The following is an 18,626-nucleotide window of genomic DNA, read 5'->3' as shown; positions in this document are numbered from 1 at the left end:
CAGTGTCACATGATCCTTCAGAAATAATTCTAATATCATTCAAGAAACATTTATTACTATTGGTGCTTCATATTTGTGTGGAAACCGCGATGCATTTTTCAGAATAATTTTTTTATATAGTAACAATGTTATGTAATGTAATAATGTGGCAATGGTTTCTTAAGATTTACTTAAGATTTATTTGCTTTTGGCAAACGCAGCCCTATTTGAATGAGCACTGTGAGCCATGTGTCAGCAGCGAACGCTGTCTGTGATTGATTGGTTCTGTCTTTCAGTATTTGACTGTTTTCCGATGAGCAGGAGAACTGGTTCTATCCCACACAATTATTCACCAGGGGTGGATTTAGTGAATTGGGGGCCCCAGGCAAATATAGGAATGGAGCCCTATACATTTGCACACATTTACCTAGATCAACCTTGAGGTTCCTTTTTTGTCTTGATGCTTGCTGCTGCAAAATGGTGCCACATTTTTGTGTCCAATGTTTCTACATTTTTTATGTACATGCTATAATGGGATTCTTTCATTTACATTTACATTTATTCATTTAGCAGATACTTTTCTTATTTCATGTTGTAGACCACGAAATAGCAATTGATTTACTTTTGAGATACAAGTTTTAACAAAAAACTCGCCCCCAAACTCGTTTAAAAAGTCGCCCCCAATAATCTACAAAACTCTTGCCAAAATTTGGACACAAATTGGGGACCCCTGTCGGAAACCACGTCCATCGGGAGGCCATGTAAACGAAAGACGTGATCTACGACAGCAACCGCTGTCTCCTTGGCTGAAGGTAATTTGGGCAAGGCGATAAAATGAGCCGCCTTCGAGAACCGGTCCACGACAGTCTTGCCCTGGGAGGGCGGGAGGGCGGTAACAAAATCTAGCGCGATGTGGGACCAGGGTCTCGAAGGGACTGACAGCGGTTATAGTAACCCATCTGGGGGTCGGTTGGCCGTGTCTGACACTGGTAACGAGTTGTGGGCGTACTCCACCATAGCTTTCTGATGTATCCTTAAGGCCCGCCAGAATCATTGCTTAACAAAAAAACTGGTACGATTAACTCCTGGATGACAAGCTATACTGGAGCAATGACCCCACTGAATGACTTCAGACCGATACTCCTCAGGCACAAATAACCGGTTGGGTGGGCAATCGGGCGGAGGCGTTATCCCTTCTAAGGCCTTCATGACCTTCGATTCGACCTCCCATCTGAGAGTGGAGACCACTAATGTCTCGGGTAAAATACACTCGGGAGTAAGACGGGCGTTCGGAATGATCAAAAATACAAGATAAAGAGTCGGATTTGATGTTCTTGGAACCCGGGCGGTACGAAAGAGAAAAGTCAAAACGACCGACAAAAAGTGCCCACCGAGCCTGCCTAGAGTTGAGTCTTTTAGCAGTTCTAATGTATTCTAGGTTCTTGTGATCGGTCCACATGATAAAAGGTACCCCTGACCCTTCTAACCAGTGCTGCCATTCCTCCAGTGCTAACTTGGCTGCCAACAACTCTCTGTTACCAATGTCATAATTATGTCGGCAGGTGATAAATGATGATAAAAAAAACGCGCAAGGGTGAATCCTATCGTCTGTGGCAGAATGTTGGGAAAGAACTGCTCCTACTCCCACCTCTGACGCGTCGACCTCCACCACGAACTGACGTGCTGGATCAGGGGCAACGAGGATGGGAGCCGAAACGAAGTGGCTCTTAAGTTTGGCAAATACAGCTTCCGCTGTATCGGACCACCTGAACGTCGTTCTGGGGGAGGTCAAGGCGGTCAGAGGAGCGACTAGTTGGCTGAAGTTACGAATAAAACGTCGATAAAAATTGGCGAATCCCAGAAACCTCTGTAGGGCCTTATGGGAATCTGGACTTGGCCAATCTATCACAGCCTTAACCTTGTCAGGATCCATACGCACTCCCTCAGACGAGACGATGTACCCTAAAAAGGGGACGGACTGTGCATGAAAAACGCATTTCTCCGCCTTGACAAAAAGCCCATTCTCTAGCAACCTCTGAAGCACTCGTCTGACGTGCTGAACGTGTTCCCTGGAGAGAAGAGGAAAAGATCAATATGTCATCCAGGTAGACATATATGAACTGATCGACCACATCTCTCAGCACGTCATTGACAAGTGCTTGGAAGACCTCGGGGGAGTTGGATAACCCTGAAGGGCATAACAAGATATTCAAAGTGCCCCCTTGGGGTATTAAACGCGGTCTTCCATTCATCTCTCTTCCTTATGTGAACCAAATGATAAGCATTACGTAAATCCAATTTTGTGAAGATGGATGCTCCCTGCAATCGTTCGAAAGCTGAAGACATCAACGGCAAAGGATAAGTATTCTTTACCGTGATGTTGTTCAACCCTCGATAGTCAATGCACGGTTGCAGAGACCCATCCTTCTTCCCCACAAAAAAGAACCCCGCCCCCGCTGGAGATGAGGAAGGTCTAATGAATTTGGATGCTAGAGAATCAGAAATATATTTCTCCATAGCCTCCCTCTCTGGTACAGAAAGTGAATATAATTTGTCCTTAGGCGGAGACTCACCTGGTACTAAGTCTATGGCACAGTCATAGGGACGATGTGGAGGGAGAGAAGCAGCACGAGACTTACTGAACACTTCTCTCAGGTCTTTGTACTCTTCGGGCACGTTAGATAAATTCACTCTCTCCTCCTGAAAAACAGACACAGGTACAGACGAACACGAAGACACTAAACATGACTCATGACAAGTATTACTCCACATAGATACAGAATTGTGCCCCCAATCGACTCTAGGATTGTGCTGAGTGAACCAAGGATGACCAAGAACGATAGGTGCCAGGGGAGAGTTCATGAGGAGGAATGTTATAGTTTCGGTGTGGTTGCCAGACGTGATGAGGGTAATGGGTTCAGTGGCATGAGAAATACTGGGAAGTTGTTGTCCATTGAGAGCATTGACAGTTATCTGAGGGGGGTGGTAGGAATGTGGAGGTAGTGAGCCAGTTCTAAATCCATAAAATTACCTTCAGCCCCCGAATCCAATAAGGCCTGGGTGTCATGAGTGTAGGTTGCCCACCTTAGTCTTACCGGAAGGAGAGTAGATGATGATGGTGAGGATGAGGTCTTCTCGGTGGAGATCCCACCCGATAGTAGCCTCATAGTTACTACCGGGCTTGGTCTTTTAACGGGCATAAGTGGATGAAGTGGCCCGCCCTCCCGCAGTAAAGGCACAGTCCTTGGGATCTCCGCCGTTCCTTCTCCTCCCGGGAAAGCCGAGCTCTACCCACCTGCATGGGCTCCGGATCGTATGGGGGACTGACCGTATCCAGGTACTCTGAACGTCTGGTCTCCATGGCGCGAACTGGATGGTCATGTTGGAAGCGGCCCATTCTGCTCAGCCGAGCATCCACTCGAAGTGCTAATTCGATCAGTCCATTGAGACTAGTGGGAAGGTCCAGCATATAAATTTCCCTCTGAATACGGTCAGCCAACCCATGCAGGAATCTGTCCCACTGCGCCTCCTCGTTCCATCGGCACTCTGCAGCCAGGGTGCGGAACTGGATGGAATATTCCAACACCGAACCGTGACCTTGGCGGAGATCGGCGAGTAGTCTGGCCGCCTCCCTACCCGCCACCGCCCGATCGAAAACCCTCCTCATCTCCTCGGAGAGTGCCTGGAACGAGGCGCAGCATGGGTCTTGATTCTCCCACACCGCTCGGACACCTGCGTCACCAGCGCTTGGACCGCCCTCCCTGTGAGAGAGAGGTTCTCCTCTTGGGTGTCCATTCTAGCGATGCTTCGAGCCGCAAACTCGTCCCACGTGGTAGCGCCTGCTACATCCATGATTGGTCAGATCGTTCTGTTACGTATGACAGAAACAGGATGTAAATGCAAGGCGTTTTTAATGATACACAGCGCAAGAGTCAGACAAGGAATCAGAATCACAGGAAACACAGGCGGCAGGACACAAGGCTGGTGGAGTGGTGACGCAGGGACTTCGGTGGGCAACAGATGGTGGTGCTCAGTCCAGTGATGATCACCTTGAATCCCAGTGCGTGAAATCCTCGTGACGGTGCTAGGAATTCCAGTGCAGAGTGAAGATCCAGGAACTAACGACGACGACAAGGAGACTCTGGCAGGGACTAAAGACACGGGAACAGGTACGGGAGCACACCGGGGAGAACAACGATCTGACAACATGAAACACAGGTTACTGAACTTATAAAGGGAACAAACAATTGAACCCAGCTGGCGCTGCTGATCATCGCTGATCAGTGACCACGCCCACAGACACACACACACCACAGCACGCTAGACGAGAGAGAGAGAATGAATTCATGAACCATGACACTGTTATTCACTAGTCTATTTTTTATTGAATTTTTTATGCACCGAATTTCTTGATGAATAATTAAAAGTAATGGTTAAAAAATGCACTGTATAATCAATATTTTTATGTGAGGATCGATCCTTTCCATACAAAATCAGGACTGTGTTCAGCCCCGACAAAACGGTGCGTTGAACACCCTGTTCTGATGACACAAGAGTTGCAGCAGAGAAGGCAATTTTTTATGTTCTTTTTGAAGAATTTTCGGAGCCTGATGAAATCTGTATAAATGTGTGTTTAATACTGCAAAATACGCTCAATGTAACAGTCACTTCCCTTGCCGTCCAGAATAAAAGAGAGCATCCCAATCAAGTGAAGCAATCTGTGGAAACTGTGGTTCCTAATTATTGTGATCCAACATTTGCCTCGCATTTCAGGATGAAAAGACAAACATTTCAGGTGAAGGATAATGCACTTCTTACTTCAGAGACTGTTATGATCTACAGGTGCTGGTCATATAATTAGAATATCATCAAAAAGTTGATTTATTTCACTAATTCCATTCAAAAAGTGAAACTTGTTAATATTTCAAATGTTTATTTCTTTTAATTTTGATGATTTTAACTAACAACTAAGGAAAATCCCAAATTCAGTATCTCAGAAAATTAGAATATTACTTAAAACCAATACAAAGAAAGGATTTTTAGAAATCTTGGCCAACTGAAAAGTATGAACATAAAAAGTATGAGCATGTACAGCACTCAATACTTAGTTGGGGCTCCTTTTGCCTGAATTACTGCAGCAATGTGGCGTGGCATGGAGTCGATCAGTCTGTGGCACTGCTCAGGTGTTATGAGAGCCCAGGTTGCTCTGCTAGTGGCCTTCAGCTCTTCTGCATTCTTGGGTCTGGCATATCGCATCTTCCTCTTCACAATACCCCATAGATTTTCTATGTGGTTAAGGTCAGGAGAGTTTGCTGGCCAATTAAGAACAGGATACCATGGTCCTTAAACCAGGTACTGGTAGCTTTGGCACTGTGTGCAGGTGCAAAGTCCTGTTGGAAAATAAAATCTGCATCTCCATAAAGTTGGTCAGCAGCAGGAAGCATGAAGTGCTCTAAAACTTCCTGGTATACGGCTGCGTTGACCTTGGACCTCAGAAAACACAGCGGACCAACACCAGCAGATGACATGGCACCCCAAACCATCACTGACTGTGGAAACTTTACACTGGACATCAAGCAACGTGGATTGTGTGCCTCTCGTCTCTTCCTCCAGACTCTAGGACCCTGATTTCCAAAGGAAATGCAAAATTTACTTTCATCAGAGAACATAACTTTGGACCACTCAGCAGCAGTCCAGTCCTTTTTGAAGCGTGACGCTTCTGATGCGGTCTGTTGTTCAAGAGTGGCTTGACACAAGGAATGCGACAGCTGAAACCCACGTCTTGCATACGTCTGTGTGTAGTGGTTCTTGAAGCACTGACTCCAGCTGCAGTCCACTCTTTGTGAATCTCCCCCACATTTTTGAATGGGTTTTGTTTCACAATCCTCTCCAGGGTGCAGTTATCACTACTGCTTGTACACTTTTTTTCTACCACATCTTTTCCTTCCCTTCGCCTCTCTATTAATGTGCTTGGACACAAAGCTCTGTGAACAGCCAGCCTCTTTTGCAATGACCTTTTGTGTCTTGCCCTCCTTGTGCAAGGTGTCAATGGTCGTCTTTTGGACAACTGTCAAGTCAGCAGTATTCCCCATGATTGTGTAGCCTACAGAACTAGACTGAGAGACTATTTAAAGGCCTTTGCAGGTGTTTTGAGTTAATTAGCTGATTAGAGTGTGGCACCAGGTGTCTTCAATATTGAACCTTTTCACAATATTCTAATTTTCTGAGATACTGAATTTGGGATTTTCCTTAGTTGTCATTTATAATCATCAAAATTAAAAGAAATAAACATTTGAAATATATCAGTCTGTGTGTAATGAATGAATATAATATACAAGTTTCACTTTTTGAATGGAATTAGTGAAATAAATCAACTTTTTGATGATATTATATGACCAGCACCTGTATATGACCTTATTATTTTTATTGTGAGTATTAGGCTTATCATTACTTATCAATTTACCATTATATAGAGGAGTATAGAAACGTTTATGAAAGTGTCGCTCCACAATACAATACCAAAATATATAAATATATATGTATAGTATTTTTATGTTATATAAATCATTGTCTAGCCCACCTTCCTAAGGAAAGGATATGGACCAGAAGACATTGCAATTACTAAATGATATTTAGACAGACTTAAAGAAGTTCCAGATCTATACTTGTGCTCTTATTATTTCAGTTATTTTTCCTTTAATGTAAATAAACTTGCAAACAATATACTTGCTCTTGTGAATTTATTTTGATGTTTAATTAAATTGTGCAAGCTGTCTCTTTAATACGCGTGGTTTATATACATGTTGCTGTTGATTGGGCTGACATTTTTGACACACCCACCAAACAAGAGAAAAGGTATCTCAAACCCTGTTGCACGGATAAGGCTAGAAGAGATACGTATGACGCTACTGGGCATGCACACATCAATACAGCATAATTTTTTTTCACACTGTACAACAATAATTACTATTTTTTCATTATTGTAAGTGGTATGTTTAGGGTTGGAGTAGGTATAGATATTGATAAAACACAATCTAATAGGTATAAAATACAATTTAATTGTTAGTTTCCAGTCTGAGCTGTATCCCTTCTAGCCACAACCCACACCATTTCCAGGAAACATGTCATTCAAACCGGAAACCGTAGCAAAACGTTGGGCACCGGTTTGAGCTTGAACTTGCTCCAGTATCAAGAGTATCGATACTTAAGGATTGATCCGCCCATCCCTAGTGATTTTCCCTCTCCACTTCCTGTGAAGTGATGTATTGATGTTCCCTTATACCCTATGCAGTTAGCAGTGCCCTTCGAACTGAACATGTTCGCTCCCTTCGGAATATAATCTCACTTAAAATGGTGGAATACCCTGTGAAGTCCACTTCGTAGTCCACTTAAGATGAGATCACACTACACGACTGTCAGGCTGATTATGAATGGAATTTGATCCTGATGACTGATCATGCCAAGTCGGACCAGATCTGTTCCAGTTGGGCTCAGTCGCTGATTGCAGTCGGCAGAAAAAATTGCATAGTGTGTGGCATCTAAAGATTATAATCTTAGAACTGAAGAATCAGTCATTGCCAGTTGTTTTCACAAAGATTTTGTTAAACATGTTTAATATTTGCAACTGACACCAGCGATTGCAGGTATACAGAGGAGATGCCTTCACTGTCACATTGCTGTGACATTTATTAGGCTCACCAACATAGCAGATACAAAAAACTAATGTTTTCTGTTAAATTAAGCTTATAAGAAAAGTAAAACGGACTTTAACGTTTCAATAGGTAAAAGCACACCAGCGTTGTCCGCAGTGTTGTGGGGCGGGAGCAGCTGCGGGAGCACAGGTGGATGCTGCGGTTTTTGCGAGTTGTTTTTATTTTTTTGGTTAGGCAGAATTTGTCCAGTCGTGATGCGCCAGTTGTTAAGTGTGTTGTATAGTGTAGTGGTGTGACTCAGTCATTACGTTTGTGCTCCTTTCCGATTGTCAAAGACTAAAATCTGTTCCAGTCGATGGAAACAGTCCGTTCCAAGTGTGTTGAGGTCAGTCTTAGAATGTTTCAGCTAGTCATGTAGAGTGTCCACAGCACGGTCAAATTAAGGTTTTCAGCATGTGTGGGCTTGCATTCTCTTCATTTACTTAGTTGCACTAACATAGTGTTACTGTTGTGAAGAGTCAGCTGCCTCCCCCCTAATTAACATCGGCACCCCATCCCAAATCGCCACCCTTCACCAGGCTCCCAACAGGAGTGGGTGTGTGAGAGAGGAGGGGCGCTGGACGAGCCAGGGCTGGCGGCGTGTGATGGGGCACACCTGATGTAAATGGAGCCTCATCACCGCTGCTGTTTAAAAAGCCCAACGCGCCTCTCCTTGGGAGACGGGTCTCATCCCCGTGCATGCACACTGGTGTCCTCGTGGGTCCAGGAAAGGTGCGTAGAGGGATTCCCGCGCCGCCAGAGATGTGAGCTGCCGGACCCACGGTCCGGATGAGAACTGCACCCATTTACACGGCCATCAGGCCAGAATGCCAGGCCGTCTATCCCCTTCAAGCACCGCTGCCAGCAAAAAGGATGTAGCCGCTGGAAGAAGCCGCCGCCCCTCGCGCCCCGGACCGAAGAGGGGAATGGGTACGGCCGCCGGACTCCGCCCCTTACCTGGACCCTTCCCTCCTGAACACTGCCCCACCTACACGAACCCCACAGCACGACGAGGACACCAGATTTCCTGTTTATTTTGGACACATCTCCCCTTTTGGTCACTTATTTCCCCATTTTTGGTTTATCTTCTGTTAATAAAAGCCTCTCTGAGGCCTGACGCCACCCCCACTGTGTCTGTCGTTTGCTCCTCCCGCCACACTGTTCACAGAAGCACTAAACTAATCTTCTTGTGCTTAGAATATCTAACATAACTTCATGAGCATAAAACTCCTAACACATTAAAATCTAACTTTCTGGATTGCAAATAACATTTCTTTTCACATGAAAGAAACATTTTAATGTGGCCAAGCTTTAGTCTTAACACTGCATAATCCAACTTTATTTTATGGAGAAAGAAGGTTTTCAGCATATCTTGTCTTGCATTCTTTTCATTTAATTAGTTGCCCTAACATAGTGTCACTGTTCACACAAGCACTAAACTAAGCTTTTTGTGCATAGAAGCTCAAACATAGAGATTAAAATTTGTCTTTCTGTATTGCAAATAACATTTCATCTCACATGTTAGAAACATCTTTCATGTGGGCATGCTTTACACTTAACACTCCATTAACAAGTTTTCTCTAACAGAGAAATAAGGTTTTCAGCATATGTGGGCTTGAATTCTCTTAATTTGCTTAGTTGCACTACCATGGTGAAACTGTTCACAGAAGCTCTAAACTAAGCTTTTTGTGCATAGAAGCTTAAACATAACTTCATGAGCATAAAACTCCAAACACATAATCAGACTTTTGTAGAAGATTTTTATTAATAAGATTTTTATTAATCAAGTATAATCAAAGTGAATCTAGCCATTTATATATACAGTTATTATTCCATTATAATCATATAGCCTGGGTGTAAAAAGAATGTGCCTGCCTGGCAGAAATATACAGACCCTCAGATGAGAAACATTTGGAAACATACAAAGTAGGCCTTGTTTTTTACCATAACAAGTCTTGGGGGCCCCTTCTCTATAGGCAGGAATCGAATTGTATGTATAAGGAAAACTATATGAAATATATTGAACACGCCTTACCCTGAATACCCAGAAAACTGTATATAAGGAGATACCACCTAACATTCGGGAGATATTCCTTGCAAGGAACTCTCGGCTTTATTCTCCTTGAAATAATGTCTTTTCTTCTGCAAACAAAACCCCAGACTGAGTGTGATTCTTCAGATCAGCGGCAGACGACACTACGGATTTGACGCCCCAACAGGGACTGGAAAAGAGCAGCAGAGTGGACAACCACTTTTGAGCCGACCCGATGAGCAACCCAAACAACGGTGGCCACCATAAAATAAGGTATGCATTTTTGCTTATATAATTAGATTGTGTTGTTTAACGGTCGGTTCTGAGTTGCAAGGACACTTAAAATCTAGTCTAATCTTACAAATTTAGAAATAAATTAATTAAATATATAAATAAAAAAGGGGGGTTTTATTCCAGAAGAAATAACTGCATGCACATATTTGGTTTACCTAAATTGAATTTGGTGACCTAAATTGAATCTGGATGGTGTAGGCAGAAATACATTGCATGCAATGGTCTGTGTTTATTGTAGACTGGGCCTAAGAGGGACAGCAATAAATGTGAAGCAGATGTAATATAGAAAGCGCACGGAAAGTCCCACGGATACCACTTTGAGAAAGAAATAGGTGTAAGAGAACTCAAAGGTCTGAACGGGTGGGCGAAAATCCTGCTGAGCACTGATTTTATACTGAGTTGAGGGAGATTATCAGTAAAAAAGAGAGCGCACCGCAGGTCACTCAGGGAAGAGTGTAATGTTTTGTTGTTTGTGTGAAACTGTGTCCATATGAATTTCTGTGTGAGTGATGATGAATGTTTGAATAAATAAATTCCATACTGGGTGGGTAAAAGCTGCGCACTGTTCATGGACCGTCACTTAAGTGTGACCTGGCAGAATTGGACGCAGCTAGTGCCGCACACGAGAGGGATGAATGAATGATGAGCCTTGAAATAAAAGGACAATTAATGACTGATAAACCCTATAAATGAAGGGGCAAAGGATGAAAGCATAAACACCCTGTCTGGATAAAGGGTTTAGAAAGAGTGAATGTGTTTAGGAAAATAGTATCAATAACATTTGAATCAAGATATTTTATAGACTTTTGCATTTTGGATGTCTGTGTGAAAGAGAAGGAGAAAATTCTCTGAGACCAGTGCAGTAGAAGTGAAAGCAAGGCATTTATTAATACATAAAAAATAATTACAGGTGCAGACAAAATAATAAAGAGAAGTAATAGATAAATAAAGAATTATTTTTAGAAATGTTTACATAATGAGTGAGAGTAAAATAGAGTTGAGATGGTCAATTCATACAAAAAGTGTAAATGCATCAGACAGAATAAAAAATTAAATTCAAAGAGTCATGCCACGAAATAAAGAATAAAATTAGGAGAAATTGGTTAAAATAGTTAAATTAAGTGGAAGGAAAAGAAAAATAGTAAATAATTTACTATATAAATAGATATATACAGTTGACTGTTGATGGTAATATTATAGGAAAAAGCATGGCAGCCACTCCAGTGGAAATAATAGGATTAAAATATACACTGTGTAAAGAGCTAATAAACAAGATCTCAAACAAATGGCAGAAAAGAATGAAAAATATGATGACAAAATGCCAAAAGGAAGGGACATTTGATGTAGGATTGTGTGAGGAAATGGAAACTCTGATAAAAAAAAAAAAAAACTATAAAACTAAAAGCATCAGTAAGAAAAGAGAAAAAAGAGAAGCAAAGAGGGAAACAGAGAAAGAAATAATAGCCATGTTTAAAAAGGAAGGTGAGGACATGTTGAAAAGTTTAAAACAGGCCAGGAAAATACTGAAGGGGGCAGACAAAGACAACAAGAAAATATAAGTTATTTTCTGAGCCACCCCCATATTTGCCATTAGAGGGAGAGTTCCCAATCCTTAAGGGAACAGTGGACGTAACAGGAGAACTGGAGATGGAAGGGCAGGTAGAGTTGGAACCAGCTGTGAAAACAAAGAGGCAAGAGAGAAAGGGAGGTGAACAATATTTACAGATGGATTGTTATAGATAGGCACGTACAGCGTTAGAAAAAGTGAAAACAAACCAGGAAGATAAAACCAGATTTGAGGAAGTGTTAGAAAAAATGAGGAGAAAAGACAGAGAAATTGAAGCACAAGTACAAGCTATGTAAGAAGAAATGGAAGAGAAAATTAAAGAGCCAGGAAAAAAGATACAAGACGTAAATAAGTCGGAGAGAGGAAAGAGTAAGTTGTTCTACAGTAGTGAGGATGAAAATCAAGCAGATGAATTATTTGATAACGGAAACTGGGAACATTGCAGAGAAAAGGGGACACTCAGACCACTGGCTGCACAATTCCCAATTTTAATCAAGGGTGAGCAGGGACAGTATGTCCCCTGGACCTCGAGGAGCTGGTCAATCACCTTCTAGATATTCATGAGGGGGCTGGAAAGTGGATCAGGGTGTTTGAGGAAGAAACTATGGGCAAACTTTTGGCTGTGGGGGACATTAAAACTTTGCTGGCTAAAATTGTAGGAGGGTCAAAGATGGATGAAATTCTTCAAACAACTACTCTAGACAGAGCAGTGAACTCTCATATTACGGATGAAACTGTTTTTGATGCATTCCATCCAGCAGTGTGGCAGGCACTGTGTGCAGAGTACCTGATCAGACTGGACCCTAAATCATTAATGGGACAAGAGCTGGGGGACACAGGAAATCCAACCACATATGTCCAGAGACAGCTGAAAAGGTGGAAGCAAGAAACTGAAGGGGATCCAGAAAGAGACCCATTAATGGCAACATTGTTTAGACATGCTGTGATTTATGCTATGCCGCCAGCTGTAAAGAGCAGGCTGGAGGATGTGGTCGGTTTAAATTCTAAAACACACAAAGAGTTTTGAATGAACAAAAGCTCAAAAGCCAAGAGAAAGAGCTACAGTGTAAACTAACTCAATTACAGCTTGAAGAACTAACAAAGAAAAATAAGAAAAAGATTCAAGCTTCAATAAAAAATGAAGAAGCAGAACAAATGACAATGATGTCTCCAGTAAGTGCTCCGCAACCAAATATTCGGTCAAGACCACTTACAGCAGTCCCTCCAAATACACACCCGATCCCTGTGCACATAATTAATGTTTATCCTCAACAGTCAGGACCCATGGGATGGAGAAAAAAACCCATACAGCGAGGCCAGAGAGGAAGAGGCAAGCCTTATACTGGTCCTCCAGGTGTGTGCTGGGCCTGTGGACAGCCCGGACATAATAAAAATGACTGTCTCACCTATCCATGGCAACAGTACCCTCAGGGTCGAAGTGGGGAGAGCTGGCAACAGCCTAACCGAGGTACAGTACAGGGCCCAGTAAACCCTTGGGGAGGTCCCAATCCAGGCTATTAGGTGTACCCAGAGAATCTTACAGGGGAGAGTCAGCTTCCAATTTTAACAACTTAAATTGATTAAGAGCCTATTATGCAAATTAAAATAGAAGGAAAAACCGCGCCCATGCTCCTGGACATGGGTGCGGTCTATACCTGTTTAAATGCAAAATATGCCTCACATCTTCCCTTTTCTGGAAAATTTAGAAAAACAATAGGATTCTCTGGAAAAATGCAATTAATTCCAATAACAGCTCAAATTTGGTGTTCTCCAGAAGGAAAATATATTGACGCAATAGGAACAGAAACACAAATGGTACTTGCAGAGCCAAAAGCAAATGTCTATTGAATAGGACAGATAGAACAAGATGTGAGACAGACAATCAATAAGTGGGGAAAGTTTATTGAAGCACAGATTCCTGAAGCACAGCTACCAAAATCAGAATTTCATTGCACAATGATATATGATCCAGAGAGTGATGAAAAATAGAACAAAAATGGCAGAAAGAAACAAAAGGACAGCAAATTGAGTCTCGCAGTACATCATAATAGGTAAACAGGGAGCAGCTTTAAATATACCAGATGGTGAATTTGTTAAAAAATGGATCTGAAGTAATAAACAAAACTGAGACTGAGTTATTTAAGGAAATGGAGTGTCAGGTACCAACTGAACTATGGTCTTGACATGACACAGATATTGGATTAATAAAATCAGCAAATCCAGTAAGAGTTCAACTTAAGCCAGATGCACGTCTGCCTAGAAAAGCACAATATCCTTTACGTTCAGATGCTGAAGCAGGAATAAAGAACACTATTGAAGGTTTAGTGAAGGCTGGAGTATTAATAGAATCTACTAGTTACTGTAACACTCCAAAGATGGCGACTTTTTCATGATTTACGAACAATAAATGAAATAACAGAAGATTTGCTAGCTGAAGCACCAAACCCACACACATTACTGACGATTGTCCCTCCTGATGCCAAATACTTTACTGTAATTGATCTTTGCTCTGCCTACTTAAGTGTACCGCTTGCAGAAGAGAGTAGGTATCTGTTTGCCGTACATATGCAGGTAAACAGTATACATACACCAGAATTCCTCAGGGATATAAACATTCACCACATTTATTTAATAAAATTCTTAAGGCTGATTTAGAAGATCTTATAATAGATGGTACACTATTACAATATATGGATGACTTAATTATCTGTTCTACCTCAATGTAGAACAATGTCACAAAGATTCAAATAAAGTATTGACAAAATTAGTGCAAGGAGGACACAAGGTGTCCAAAAACAAATTACAGTATTGCCAGCCTCAAGTTGAATACTTGGGAAGATTGATTGGATTTGGCACGCGAGCTATAGCTCCAGCTCAATTAGAAGGCATAAGTAAAACACCATTGCCTCAGACAGTAGGACAAATGATGACTTTCCTATGAATGACTGACTTTATTGTCGACTGGATAGAAGACTATGCAGTAAAGACAGGGCCACTGACAGAGATCATGAAACAAACAAAATTTGAGCAATCCATTAAAAATGGAACACAGATGCATTACTAGCATTTGAAATGATAAAAAAAGAACTACAACAAGCCCCTGCCCTGGGAACAGCAGAATATGATAAAATGTTTCATCAATATGTGGCAAATAAAGCTGATGGTTATGCATCAGCTGTACTGATGCAAAAGACTTGCAGTGGGAGGAAAAAAAAAAGCATATTACAGCACAAAGTTAGACAATGTAGCCCAGGGATACCCACCATGTTACCAACAAGGCTTAGCAGTAGTATATTATGCTTATGAAAAAGCATCCACAATAACTATGGGGTACCCAGTAGCTATATATACTCATCACAAAATTGTGGAATTAATAGAACAAGGGAAATTTGTCCTGACACAAGCTTGAATTCTAGCCTATTCCTCACTACTCACATATCCAAATGTTACCATTAAGCGATGCCATACGGTTAATCCAGCTGAATTAATTCCTTTGGCTTTTGAAGAAAAACCTCATGATTGTGTAAATGAGTCATTGGCATTTACTAGATTACGACCAGATTTTGAATCAGCACCTATCCCTGAAGCAGAAGTCACTTACTTCATAGATGGTTCTAACTTTAGAGACCATGAAGGAAATCGTACAGGATATTCAGTAGTGAAGAGAAACAAAAAAGAATTTGAACCTGTGATATCACAACATTGTGTATAGCCTTGCTCTGCTCAATTAGCAGAATTAAAAGCTTACAACTGCATGTCAGTTAGCAAAAGGACAAACTGCTAACATTTTCAGAGATTCAGCATATGCTCATGGTGTATGTCATCTGTTCGGAGCAGTGTGGAAACAAAGAGGTTTCAAAAAAAGTGATGGGACTCCCATCCAACATAGTGAACAAATAGGACAATAAATTTCTGCTATGATGCTACCAAAAAGACTAGCAATAATCAAATGTCAGGCACACAAGAAGGGAAATGATTATGTCATTAAAGGAAACAATGCAGCTGATTTAGAAGCTAAAAAAGCTTCAGGGTGTCAGGTAGCAGTATTAGCACCTGTAGTACTTATCGAACCTCAACCTCAATTGGATGATATTATTCGAATTCAACAACAAGCAGGCCCCTATGAACAATCAATGTGGCACCAAAGAGGAGCTAAAAAAGACTCACAAGAGATCTGGCATACACATGAAGGAAACACTGTTGCACCTACTTCATTTTTGAATAATCTTATTACAGATGCACATGGTTTTGACCATTGTGCAAGGGGTGAAGTGGTAAGAAAAATTAAACAGCAAGGATATTGGTCTGCTTATTTATATGCAATGGTGGATAAATTTTTGTCCACATGTGAAGTTTGTGCCGAATACATGAGGAAAGGGATAGAGACACCAATAGGCCATTTTCCAGTACCCGAAGGGCCCTTTAAGCATTTAGTAATGGATTATGTGGATATGATAAAGCGAGTACAAGGAAAAAGATACATGCTCGTTATCATAGACAGATTTACCAGATGGGTAGAGGCAATACCATCAGCAGATCTGGGAGCAGGAACGGTAAATAAATTTCTAACAAGAGAAGTAATTCCTAGATTCCACAGGCCCAAGGGTGCGTCGGAATTATCAAGGCCAAAATATGTGAAAGTACTAAACTTAATTGGATTGATGCATTATCTCTTGCACTAATGAGCTATCGCATGCAAACTAACAGGAACATGCACTTAACACTGCATGAAATGCTTAAGGGTCGACCCATGCCTGTGCCATATTGTAGAGGTCAACACAAAGGACCGCCTCTAGAGCAATTACAAAAGGAACTTCGCTCATATATGAAGAAATTAACTGCCATACATAAAGCTTTCTATTTACAGGAAAAAAGAAAAGAGCCCAGAGAGGAATTGGAGGCTGCATGTCCAGTTGTTCCGGGTGACTAAGTATATCTGAGGGTATTTTGGAGAAAGTGGAATGAGCCCAGGAGAGAAGGACCCTACAAAGTGGTGAGAGCTACTCCAACAGCAGTCCAAGTGGAGGGAAGCATGACCTGGTATCATCTAAACCACTGTACTAAAGTTCCCATGGAAAAGACAGAAAGAAAAGAAAACAGACAACCAGACAATGCAGGAGAAAGTAACGAGGAAAAACCAGAGACACATGATGAAGTGCAAACTGATGAGAGCACAAAAAGATCCAAAAGGAGCTCCTTTCCTCCTGTCAGACAAACAGGAGAGGAAAGAGAATAAGTCTGATAACATTTCTGAAGACCATCCTATGCCTGATGTATCTAATAATGCAAAATCAAACTCAATCTGACTTCCCTTCAATTGACTTTTCAACCTTTGAACAAAAGTAATAAAGATATCAACTCAACAGAACCAATGATAATCAAATATCGTAGAAACACTGATTATGATATTCAAGGTGATGAAGACATTAGTCAAAATGATGCATTATGGGATACAGCCCAAAATAATGAGTGGTATGAATGGGCAGCCTTTACTGCTAGAGAAACAGGAAAAGAAAATTGCTTGCTGTGCTCCAAATCTCCGTTAAACAAAGTAATAGCCATACCAAATAATGCCTACCAAAAATGTGCCAAATTTGGGAGAAACTTTTGTCATTTAACAGATTTTACCAGACCATATTGTATTGCTGAATGTCTAGGATTTTGGGGAAATTCTAAATTAACAGATTATTTTTTTAGACCACTCTGGGGATCTTGGTGTCAGTATTCAGATGTCAGCCAAAATATAAAAATTGAAAAATGGAAAGTAGAGATTACAAAATGGTATAGCATAGATTATAAACAAAAATATGAGTGTTTCCATAAACCAAAAGGAATACAAGATGTGGGCAAATTTAAAGGAAAATGTGCTATTATTTGGTATATAGATAAGAAAAATTCTTGGAAATCAGGAATTCCTTCTTGAGCTCTAGAACTTTTAGCACTTGGAACAACTAACGGAAGTAAAATAGCACCTGAAGAATGTGAAAATCAAACTATTGCATTACCTTCGATAGAAATTTATGAAGACCAATCATTAATAATAGCAGATTTCTTTTGGATCTGTGGAGGTGAGATATTATTGCCTTTACCAGTTGGATGGAAAGGTATATGCGTAAGAGTACGATTACTTCAAGAAGTTAACATGGCACAATGGGGAACAGAACAAAGCATAAGCAAGGAAGACAACAGAATTAAAAGAGGTTACGAGCCAGACCCCAATGTATATTTAGACTCAATTGGACAACCGAGAGGAATTCTGATGATGCGTTATCCTTATTAGGAGACCAAGTGCACGTAACAAGTAGAATGACATGGCAAAACAGACAGGCACTTATTTGGCTCTTGGCAGACAAGGGAGGAGTTTGTGTTATGTTTGGAGATCAATGGTGTACTTTTATACCAAATAATACTGCCCCTGGGGGAGCTTTTAGTGAAGTTATGACTAAAATTAAAAAATTAAGAGCTGAAGTTACAGCAAATGACAGCAAAGAGACAAATGAATTTGGGATTGGAATGATTTGAAATTTGGAGCATGGGGAGCATGGTTTGCTAAACTGGGAATGTTTTTAGGAGTTGCCATATTAGTAGGAGGATTATTATTTTGCTGTGTATTACCTATATTAAGAACATTAATCGTCAACACTACTGCTAAGCAAATAGCTGTGAATTAATGCATACTCTTCAGAGGAAAATTACACTATACACACCAAACTTTGTCTACATGATGCCAAAACATTGAGGAACTTAAATTGCGAATGGATTTTGGATAGCTTGAACGGTTTTGCCGTGGTGATTTTTTGAAATGACAGTGAAAAGGGAATCATTAATTGGCTTGTATTTTTAAATTGCAGCTTCCAAACATTTCAAAGCATTTTTTCATACAGAGAACAATTCATTCTGAGGAGATATGCATAGTTTCATGACTTTACAATGCTGTATGGATAACAGAGAATTAAAAAACTGTCAGACATCTGATCTCACTCTGAGGCCACTCTCTCTGTGTGAGGGAAGGGAGGGGCTTGGTGACTGACTGAGTGACTGAATGTGTGTGTTGATTGTAGGG

Source organism: Cyprinus carpio, chromosome A6 (genome assembly GCF_018340385.1).
Source record: "Cyprinus carpio isolate SPL01 chromosome A6, ASM1834038v1, whole genome shotgun sequence".
Classification (NCBI taxonomy): domain Eukaryota; kingdom Metazoa; phylum Chordata; class Actinopteri; order Cypriniformes; family Cyprinidae; genus Cyprinus; species Cyprinus carpio.
This window is presented reverse-complemented; position numbering follows the sequence as displayed.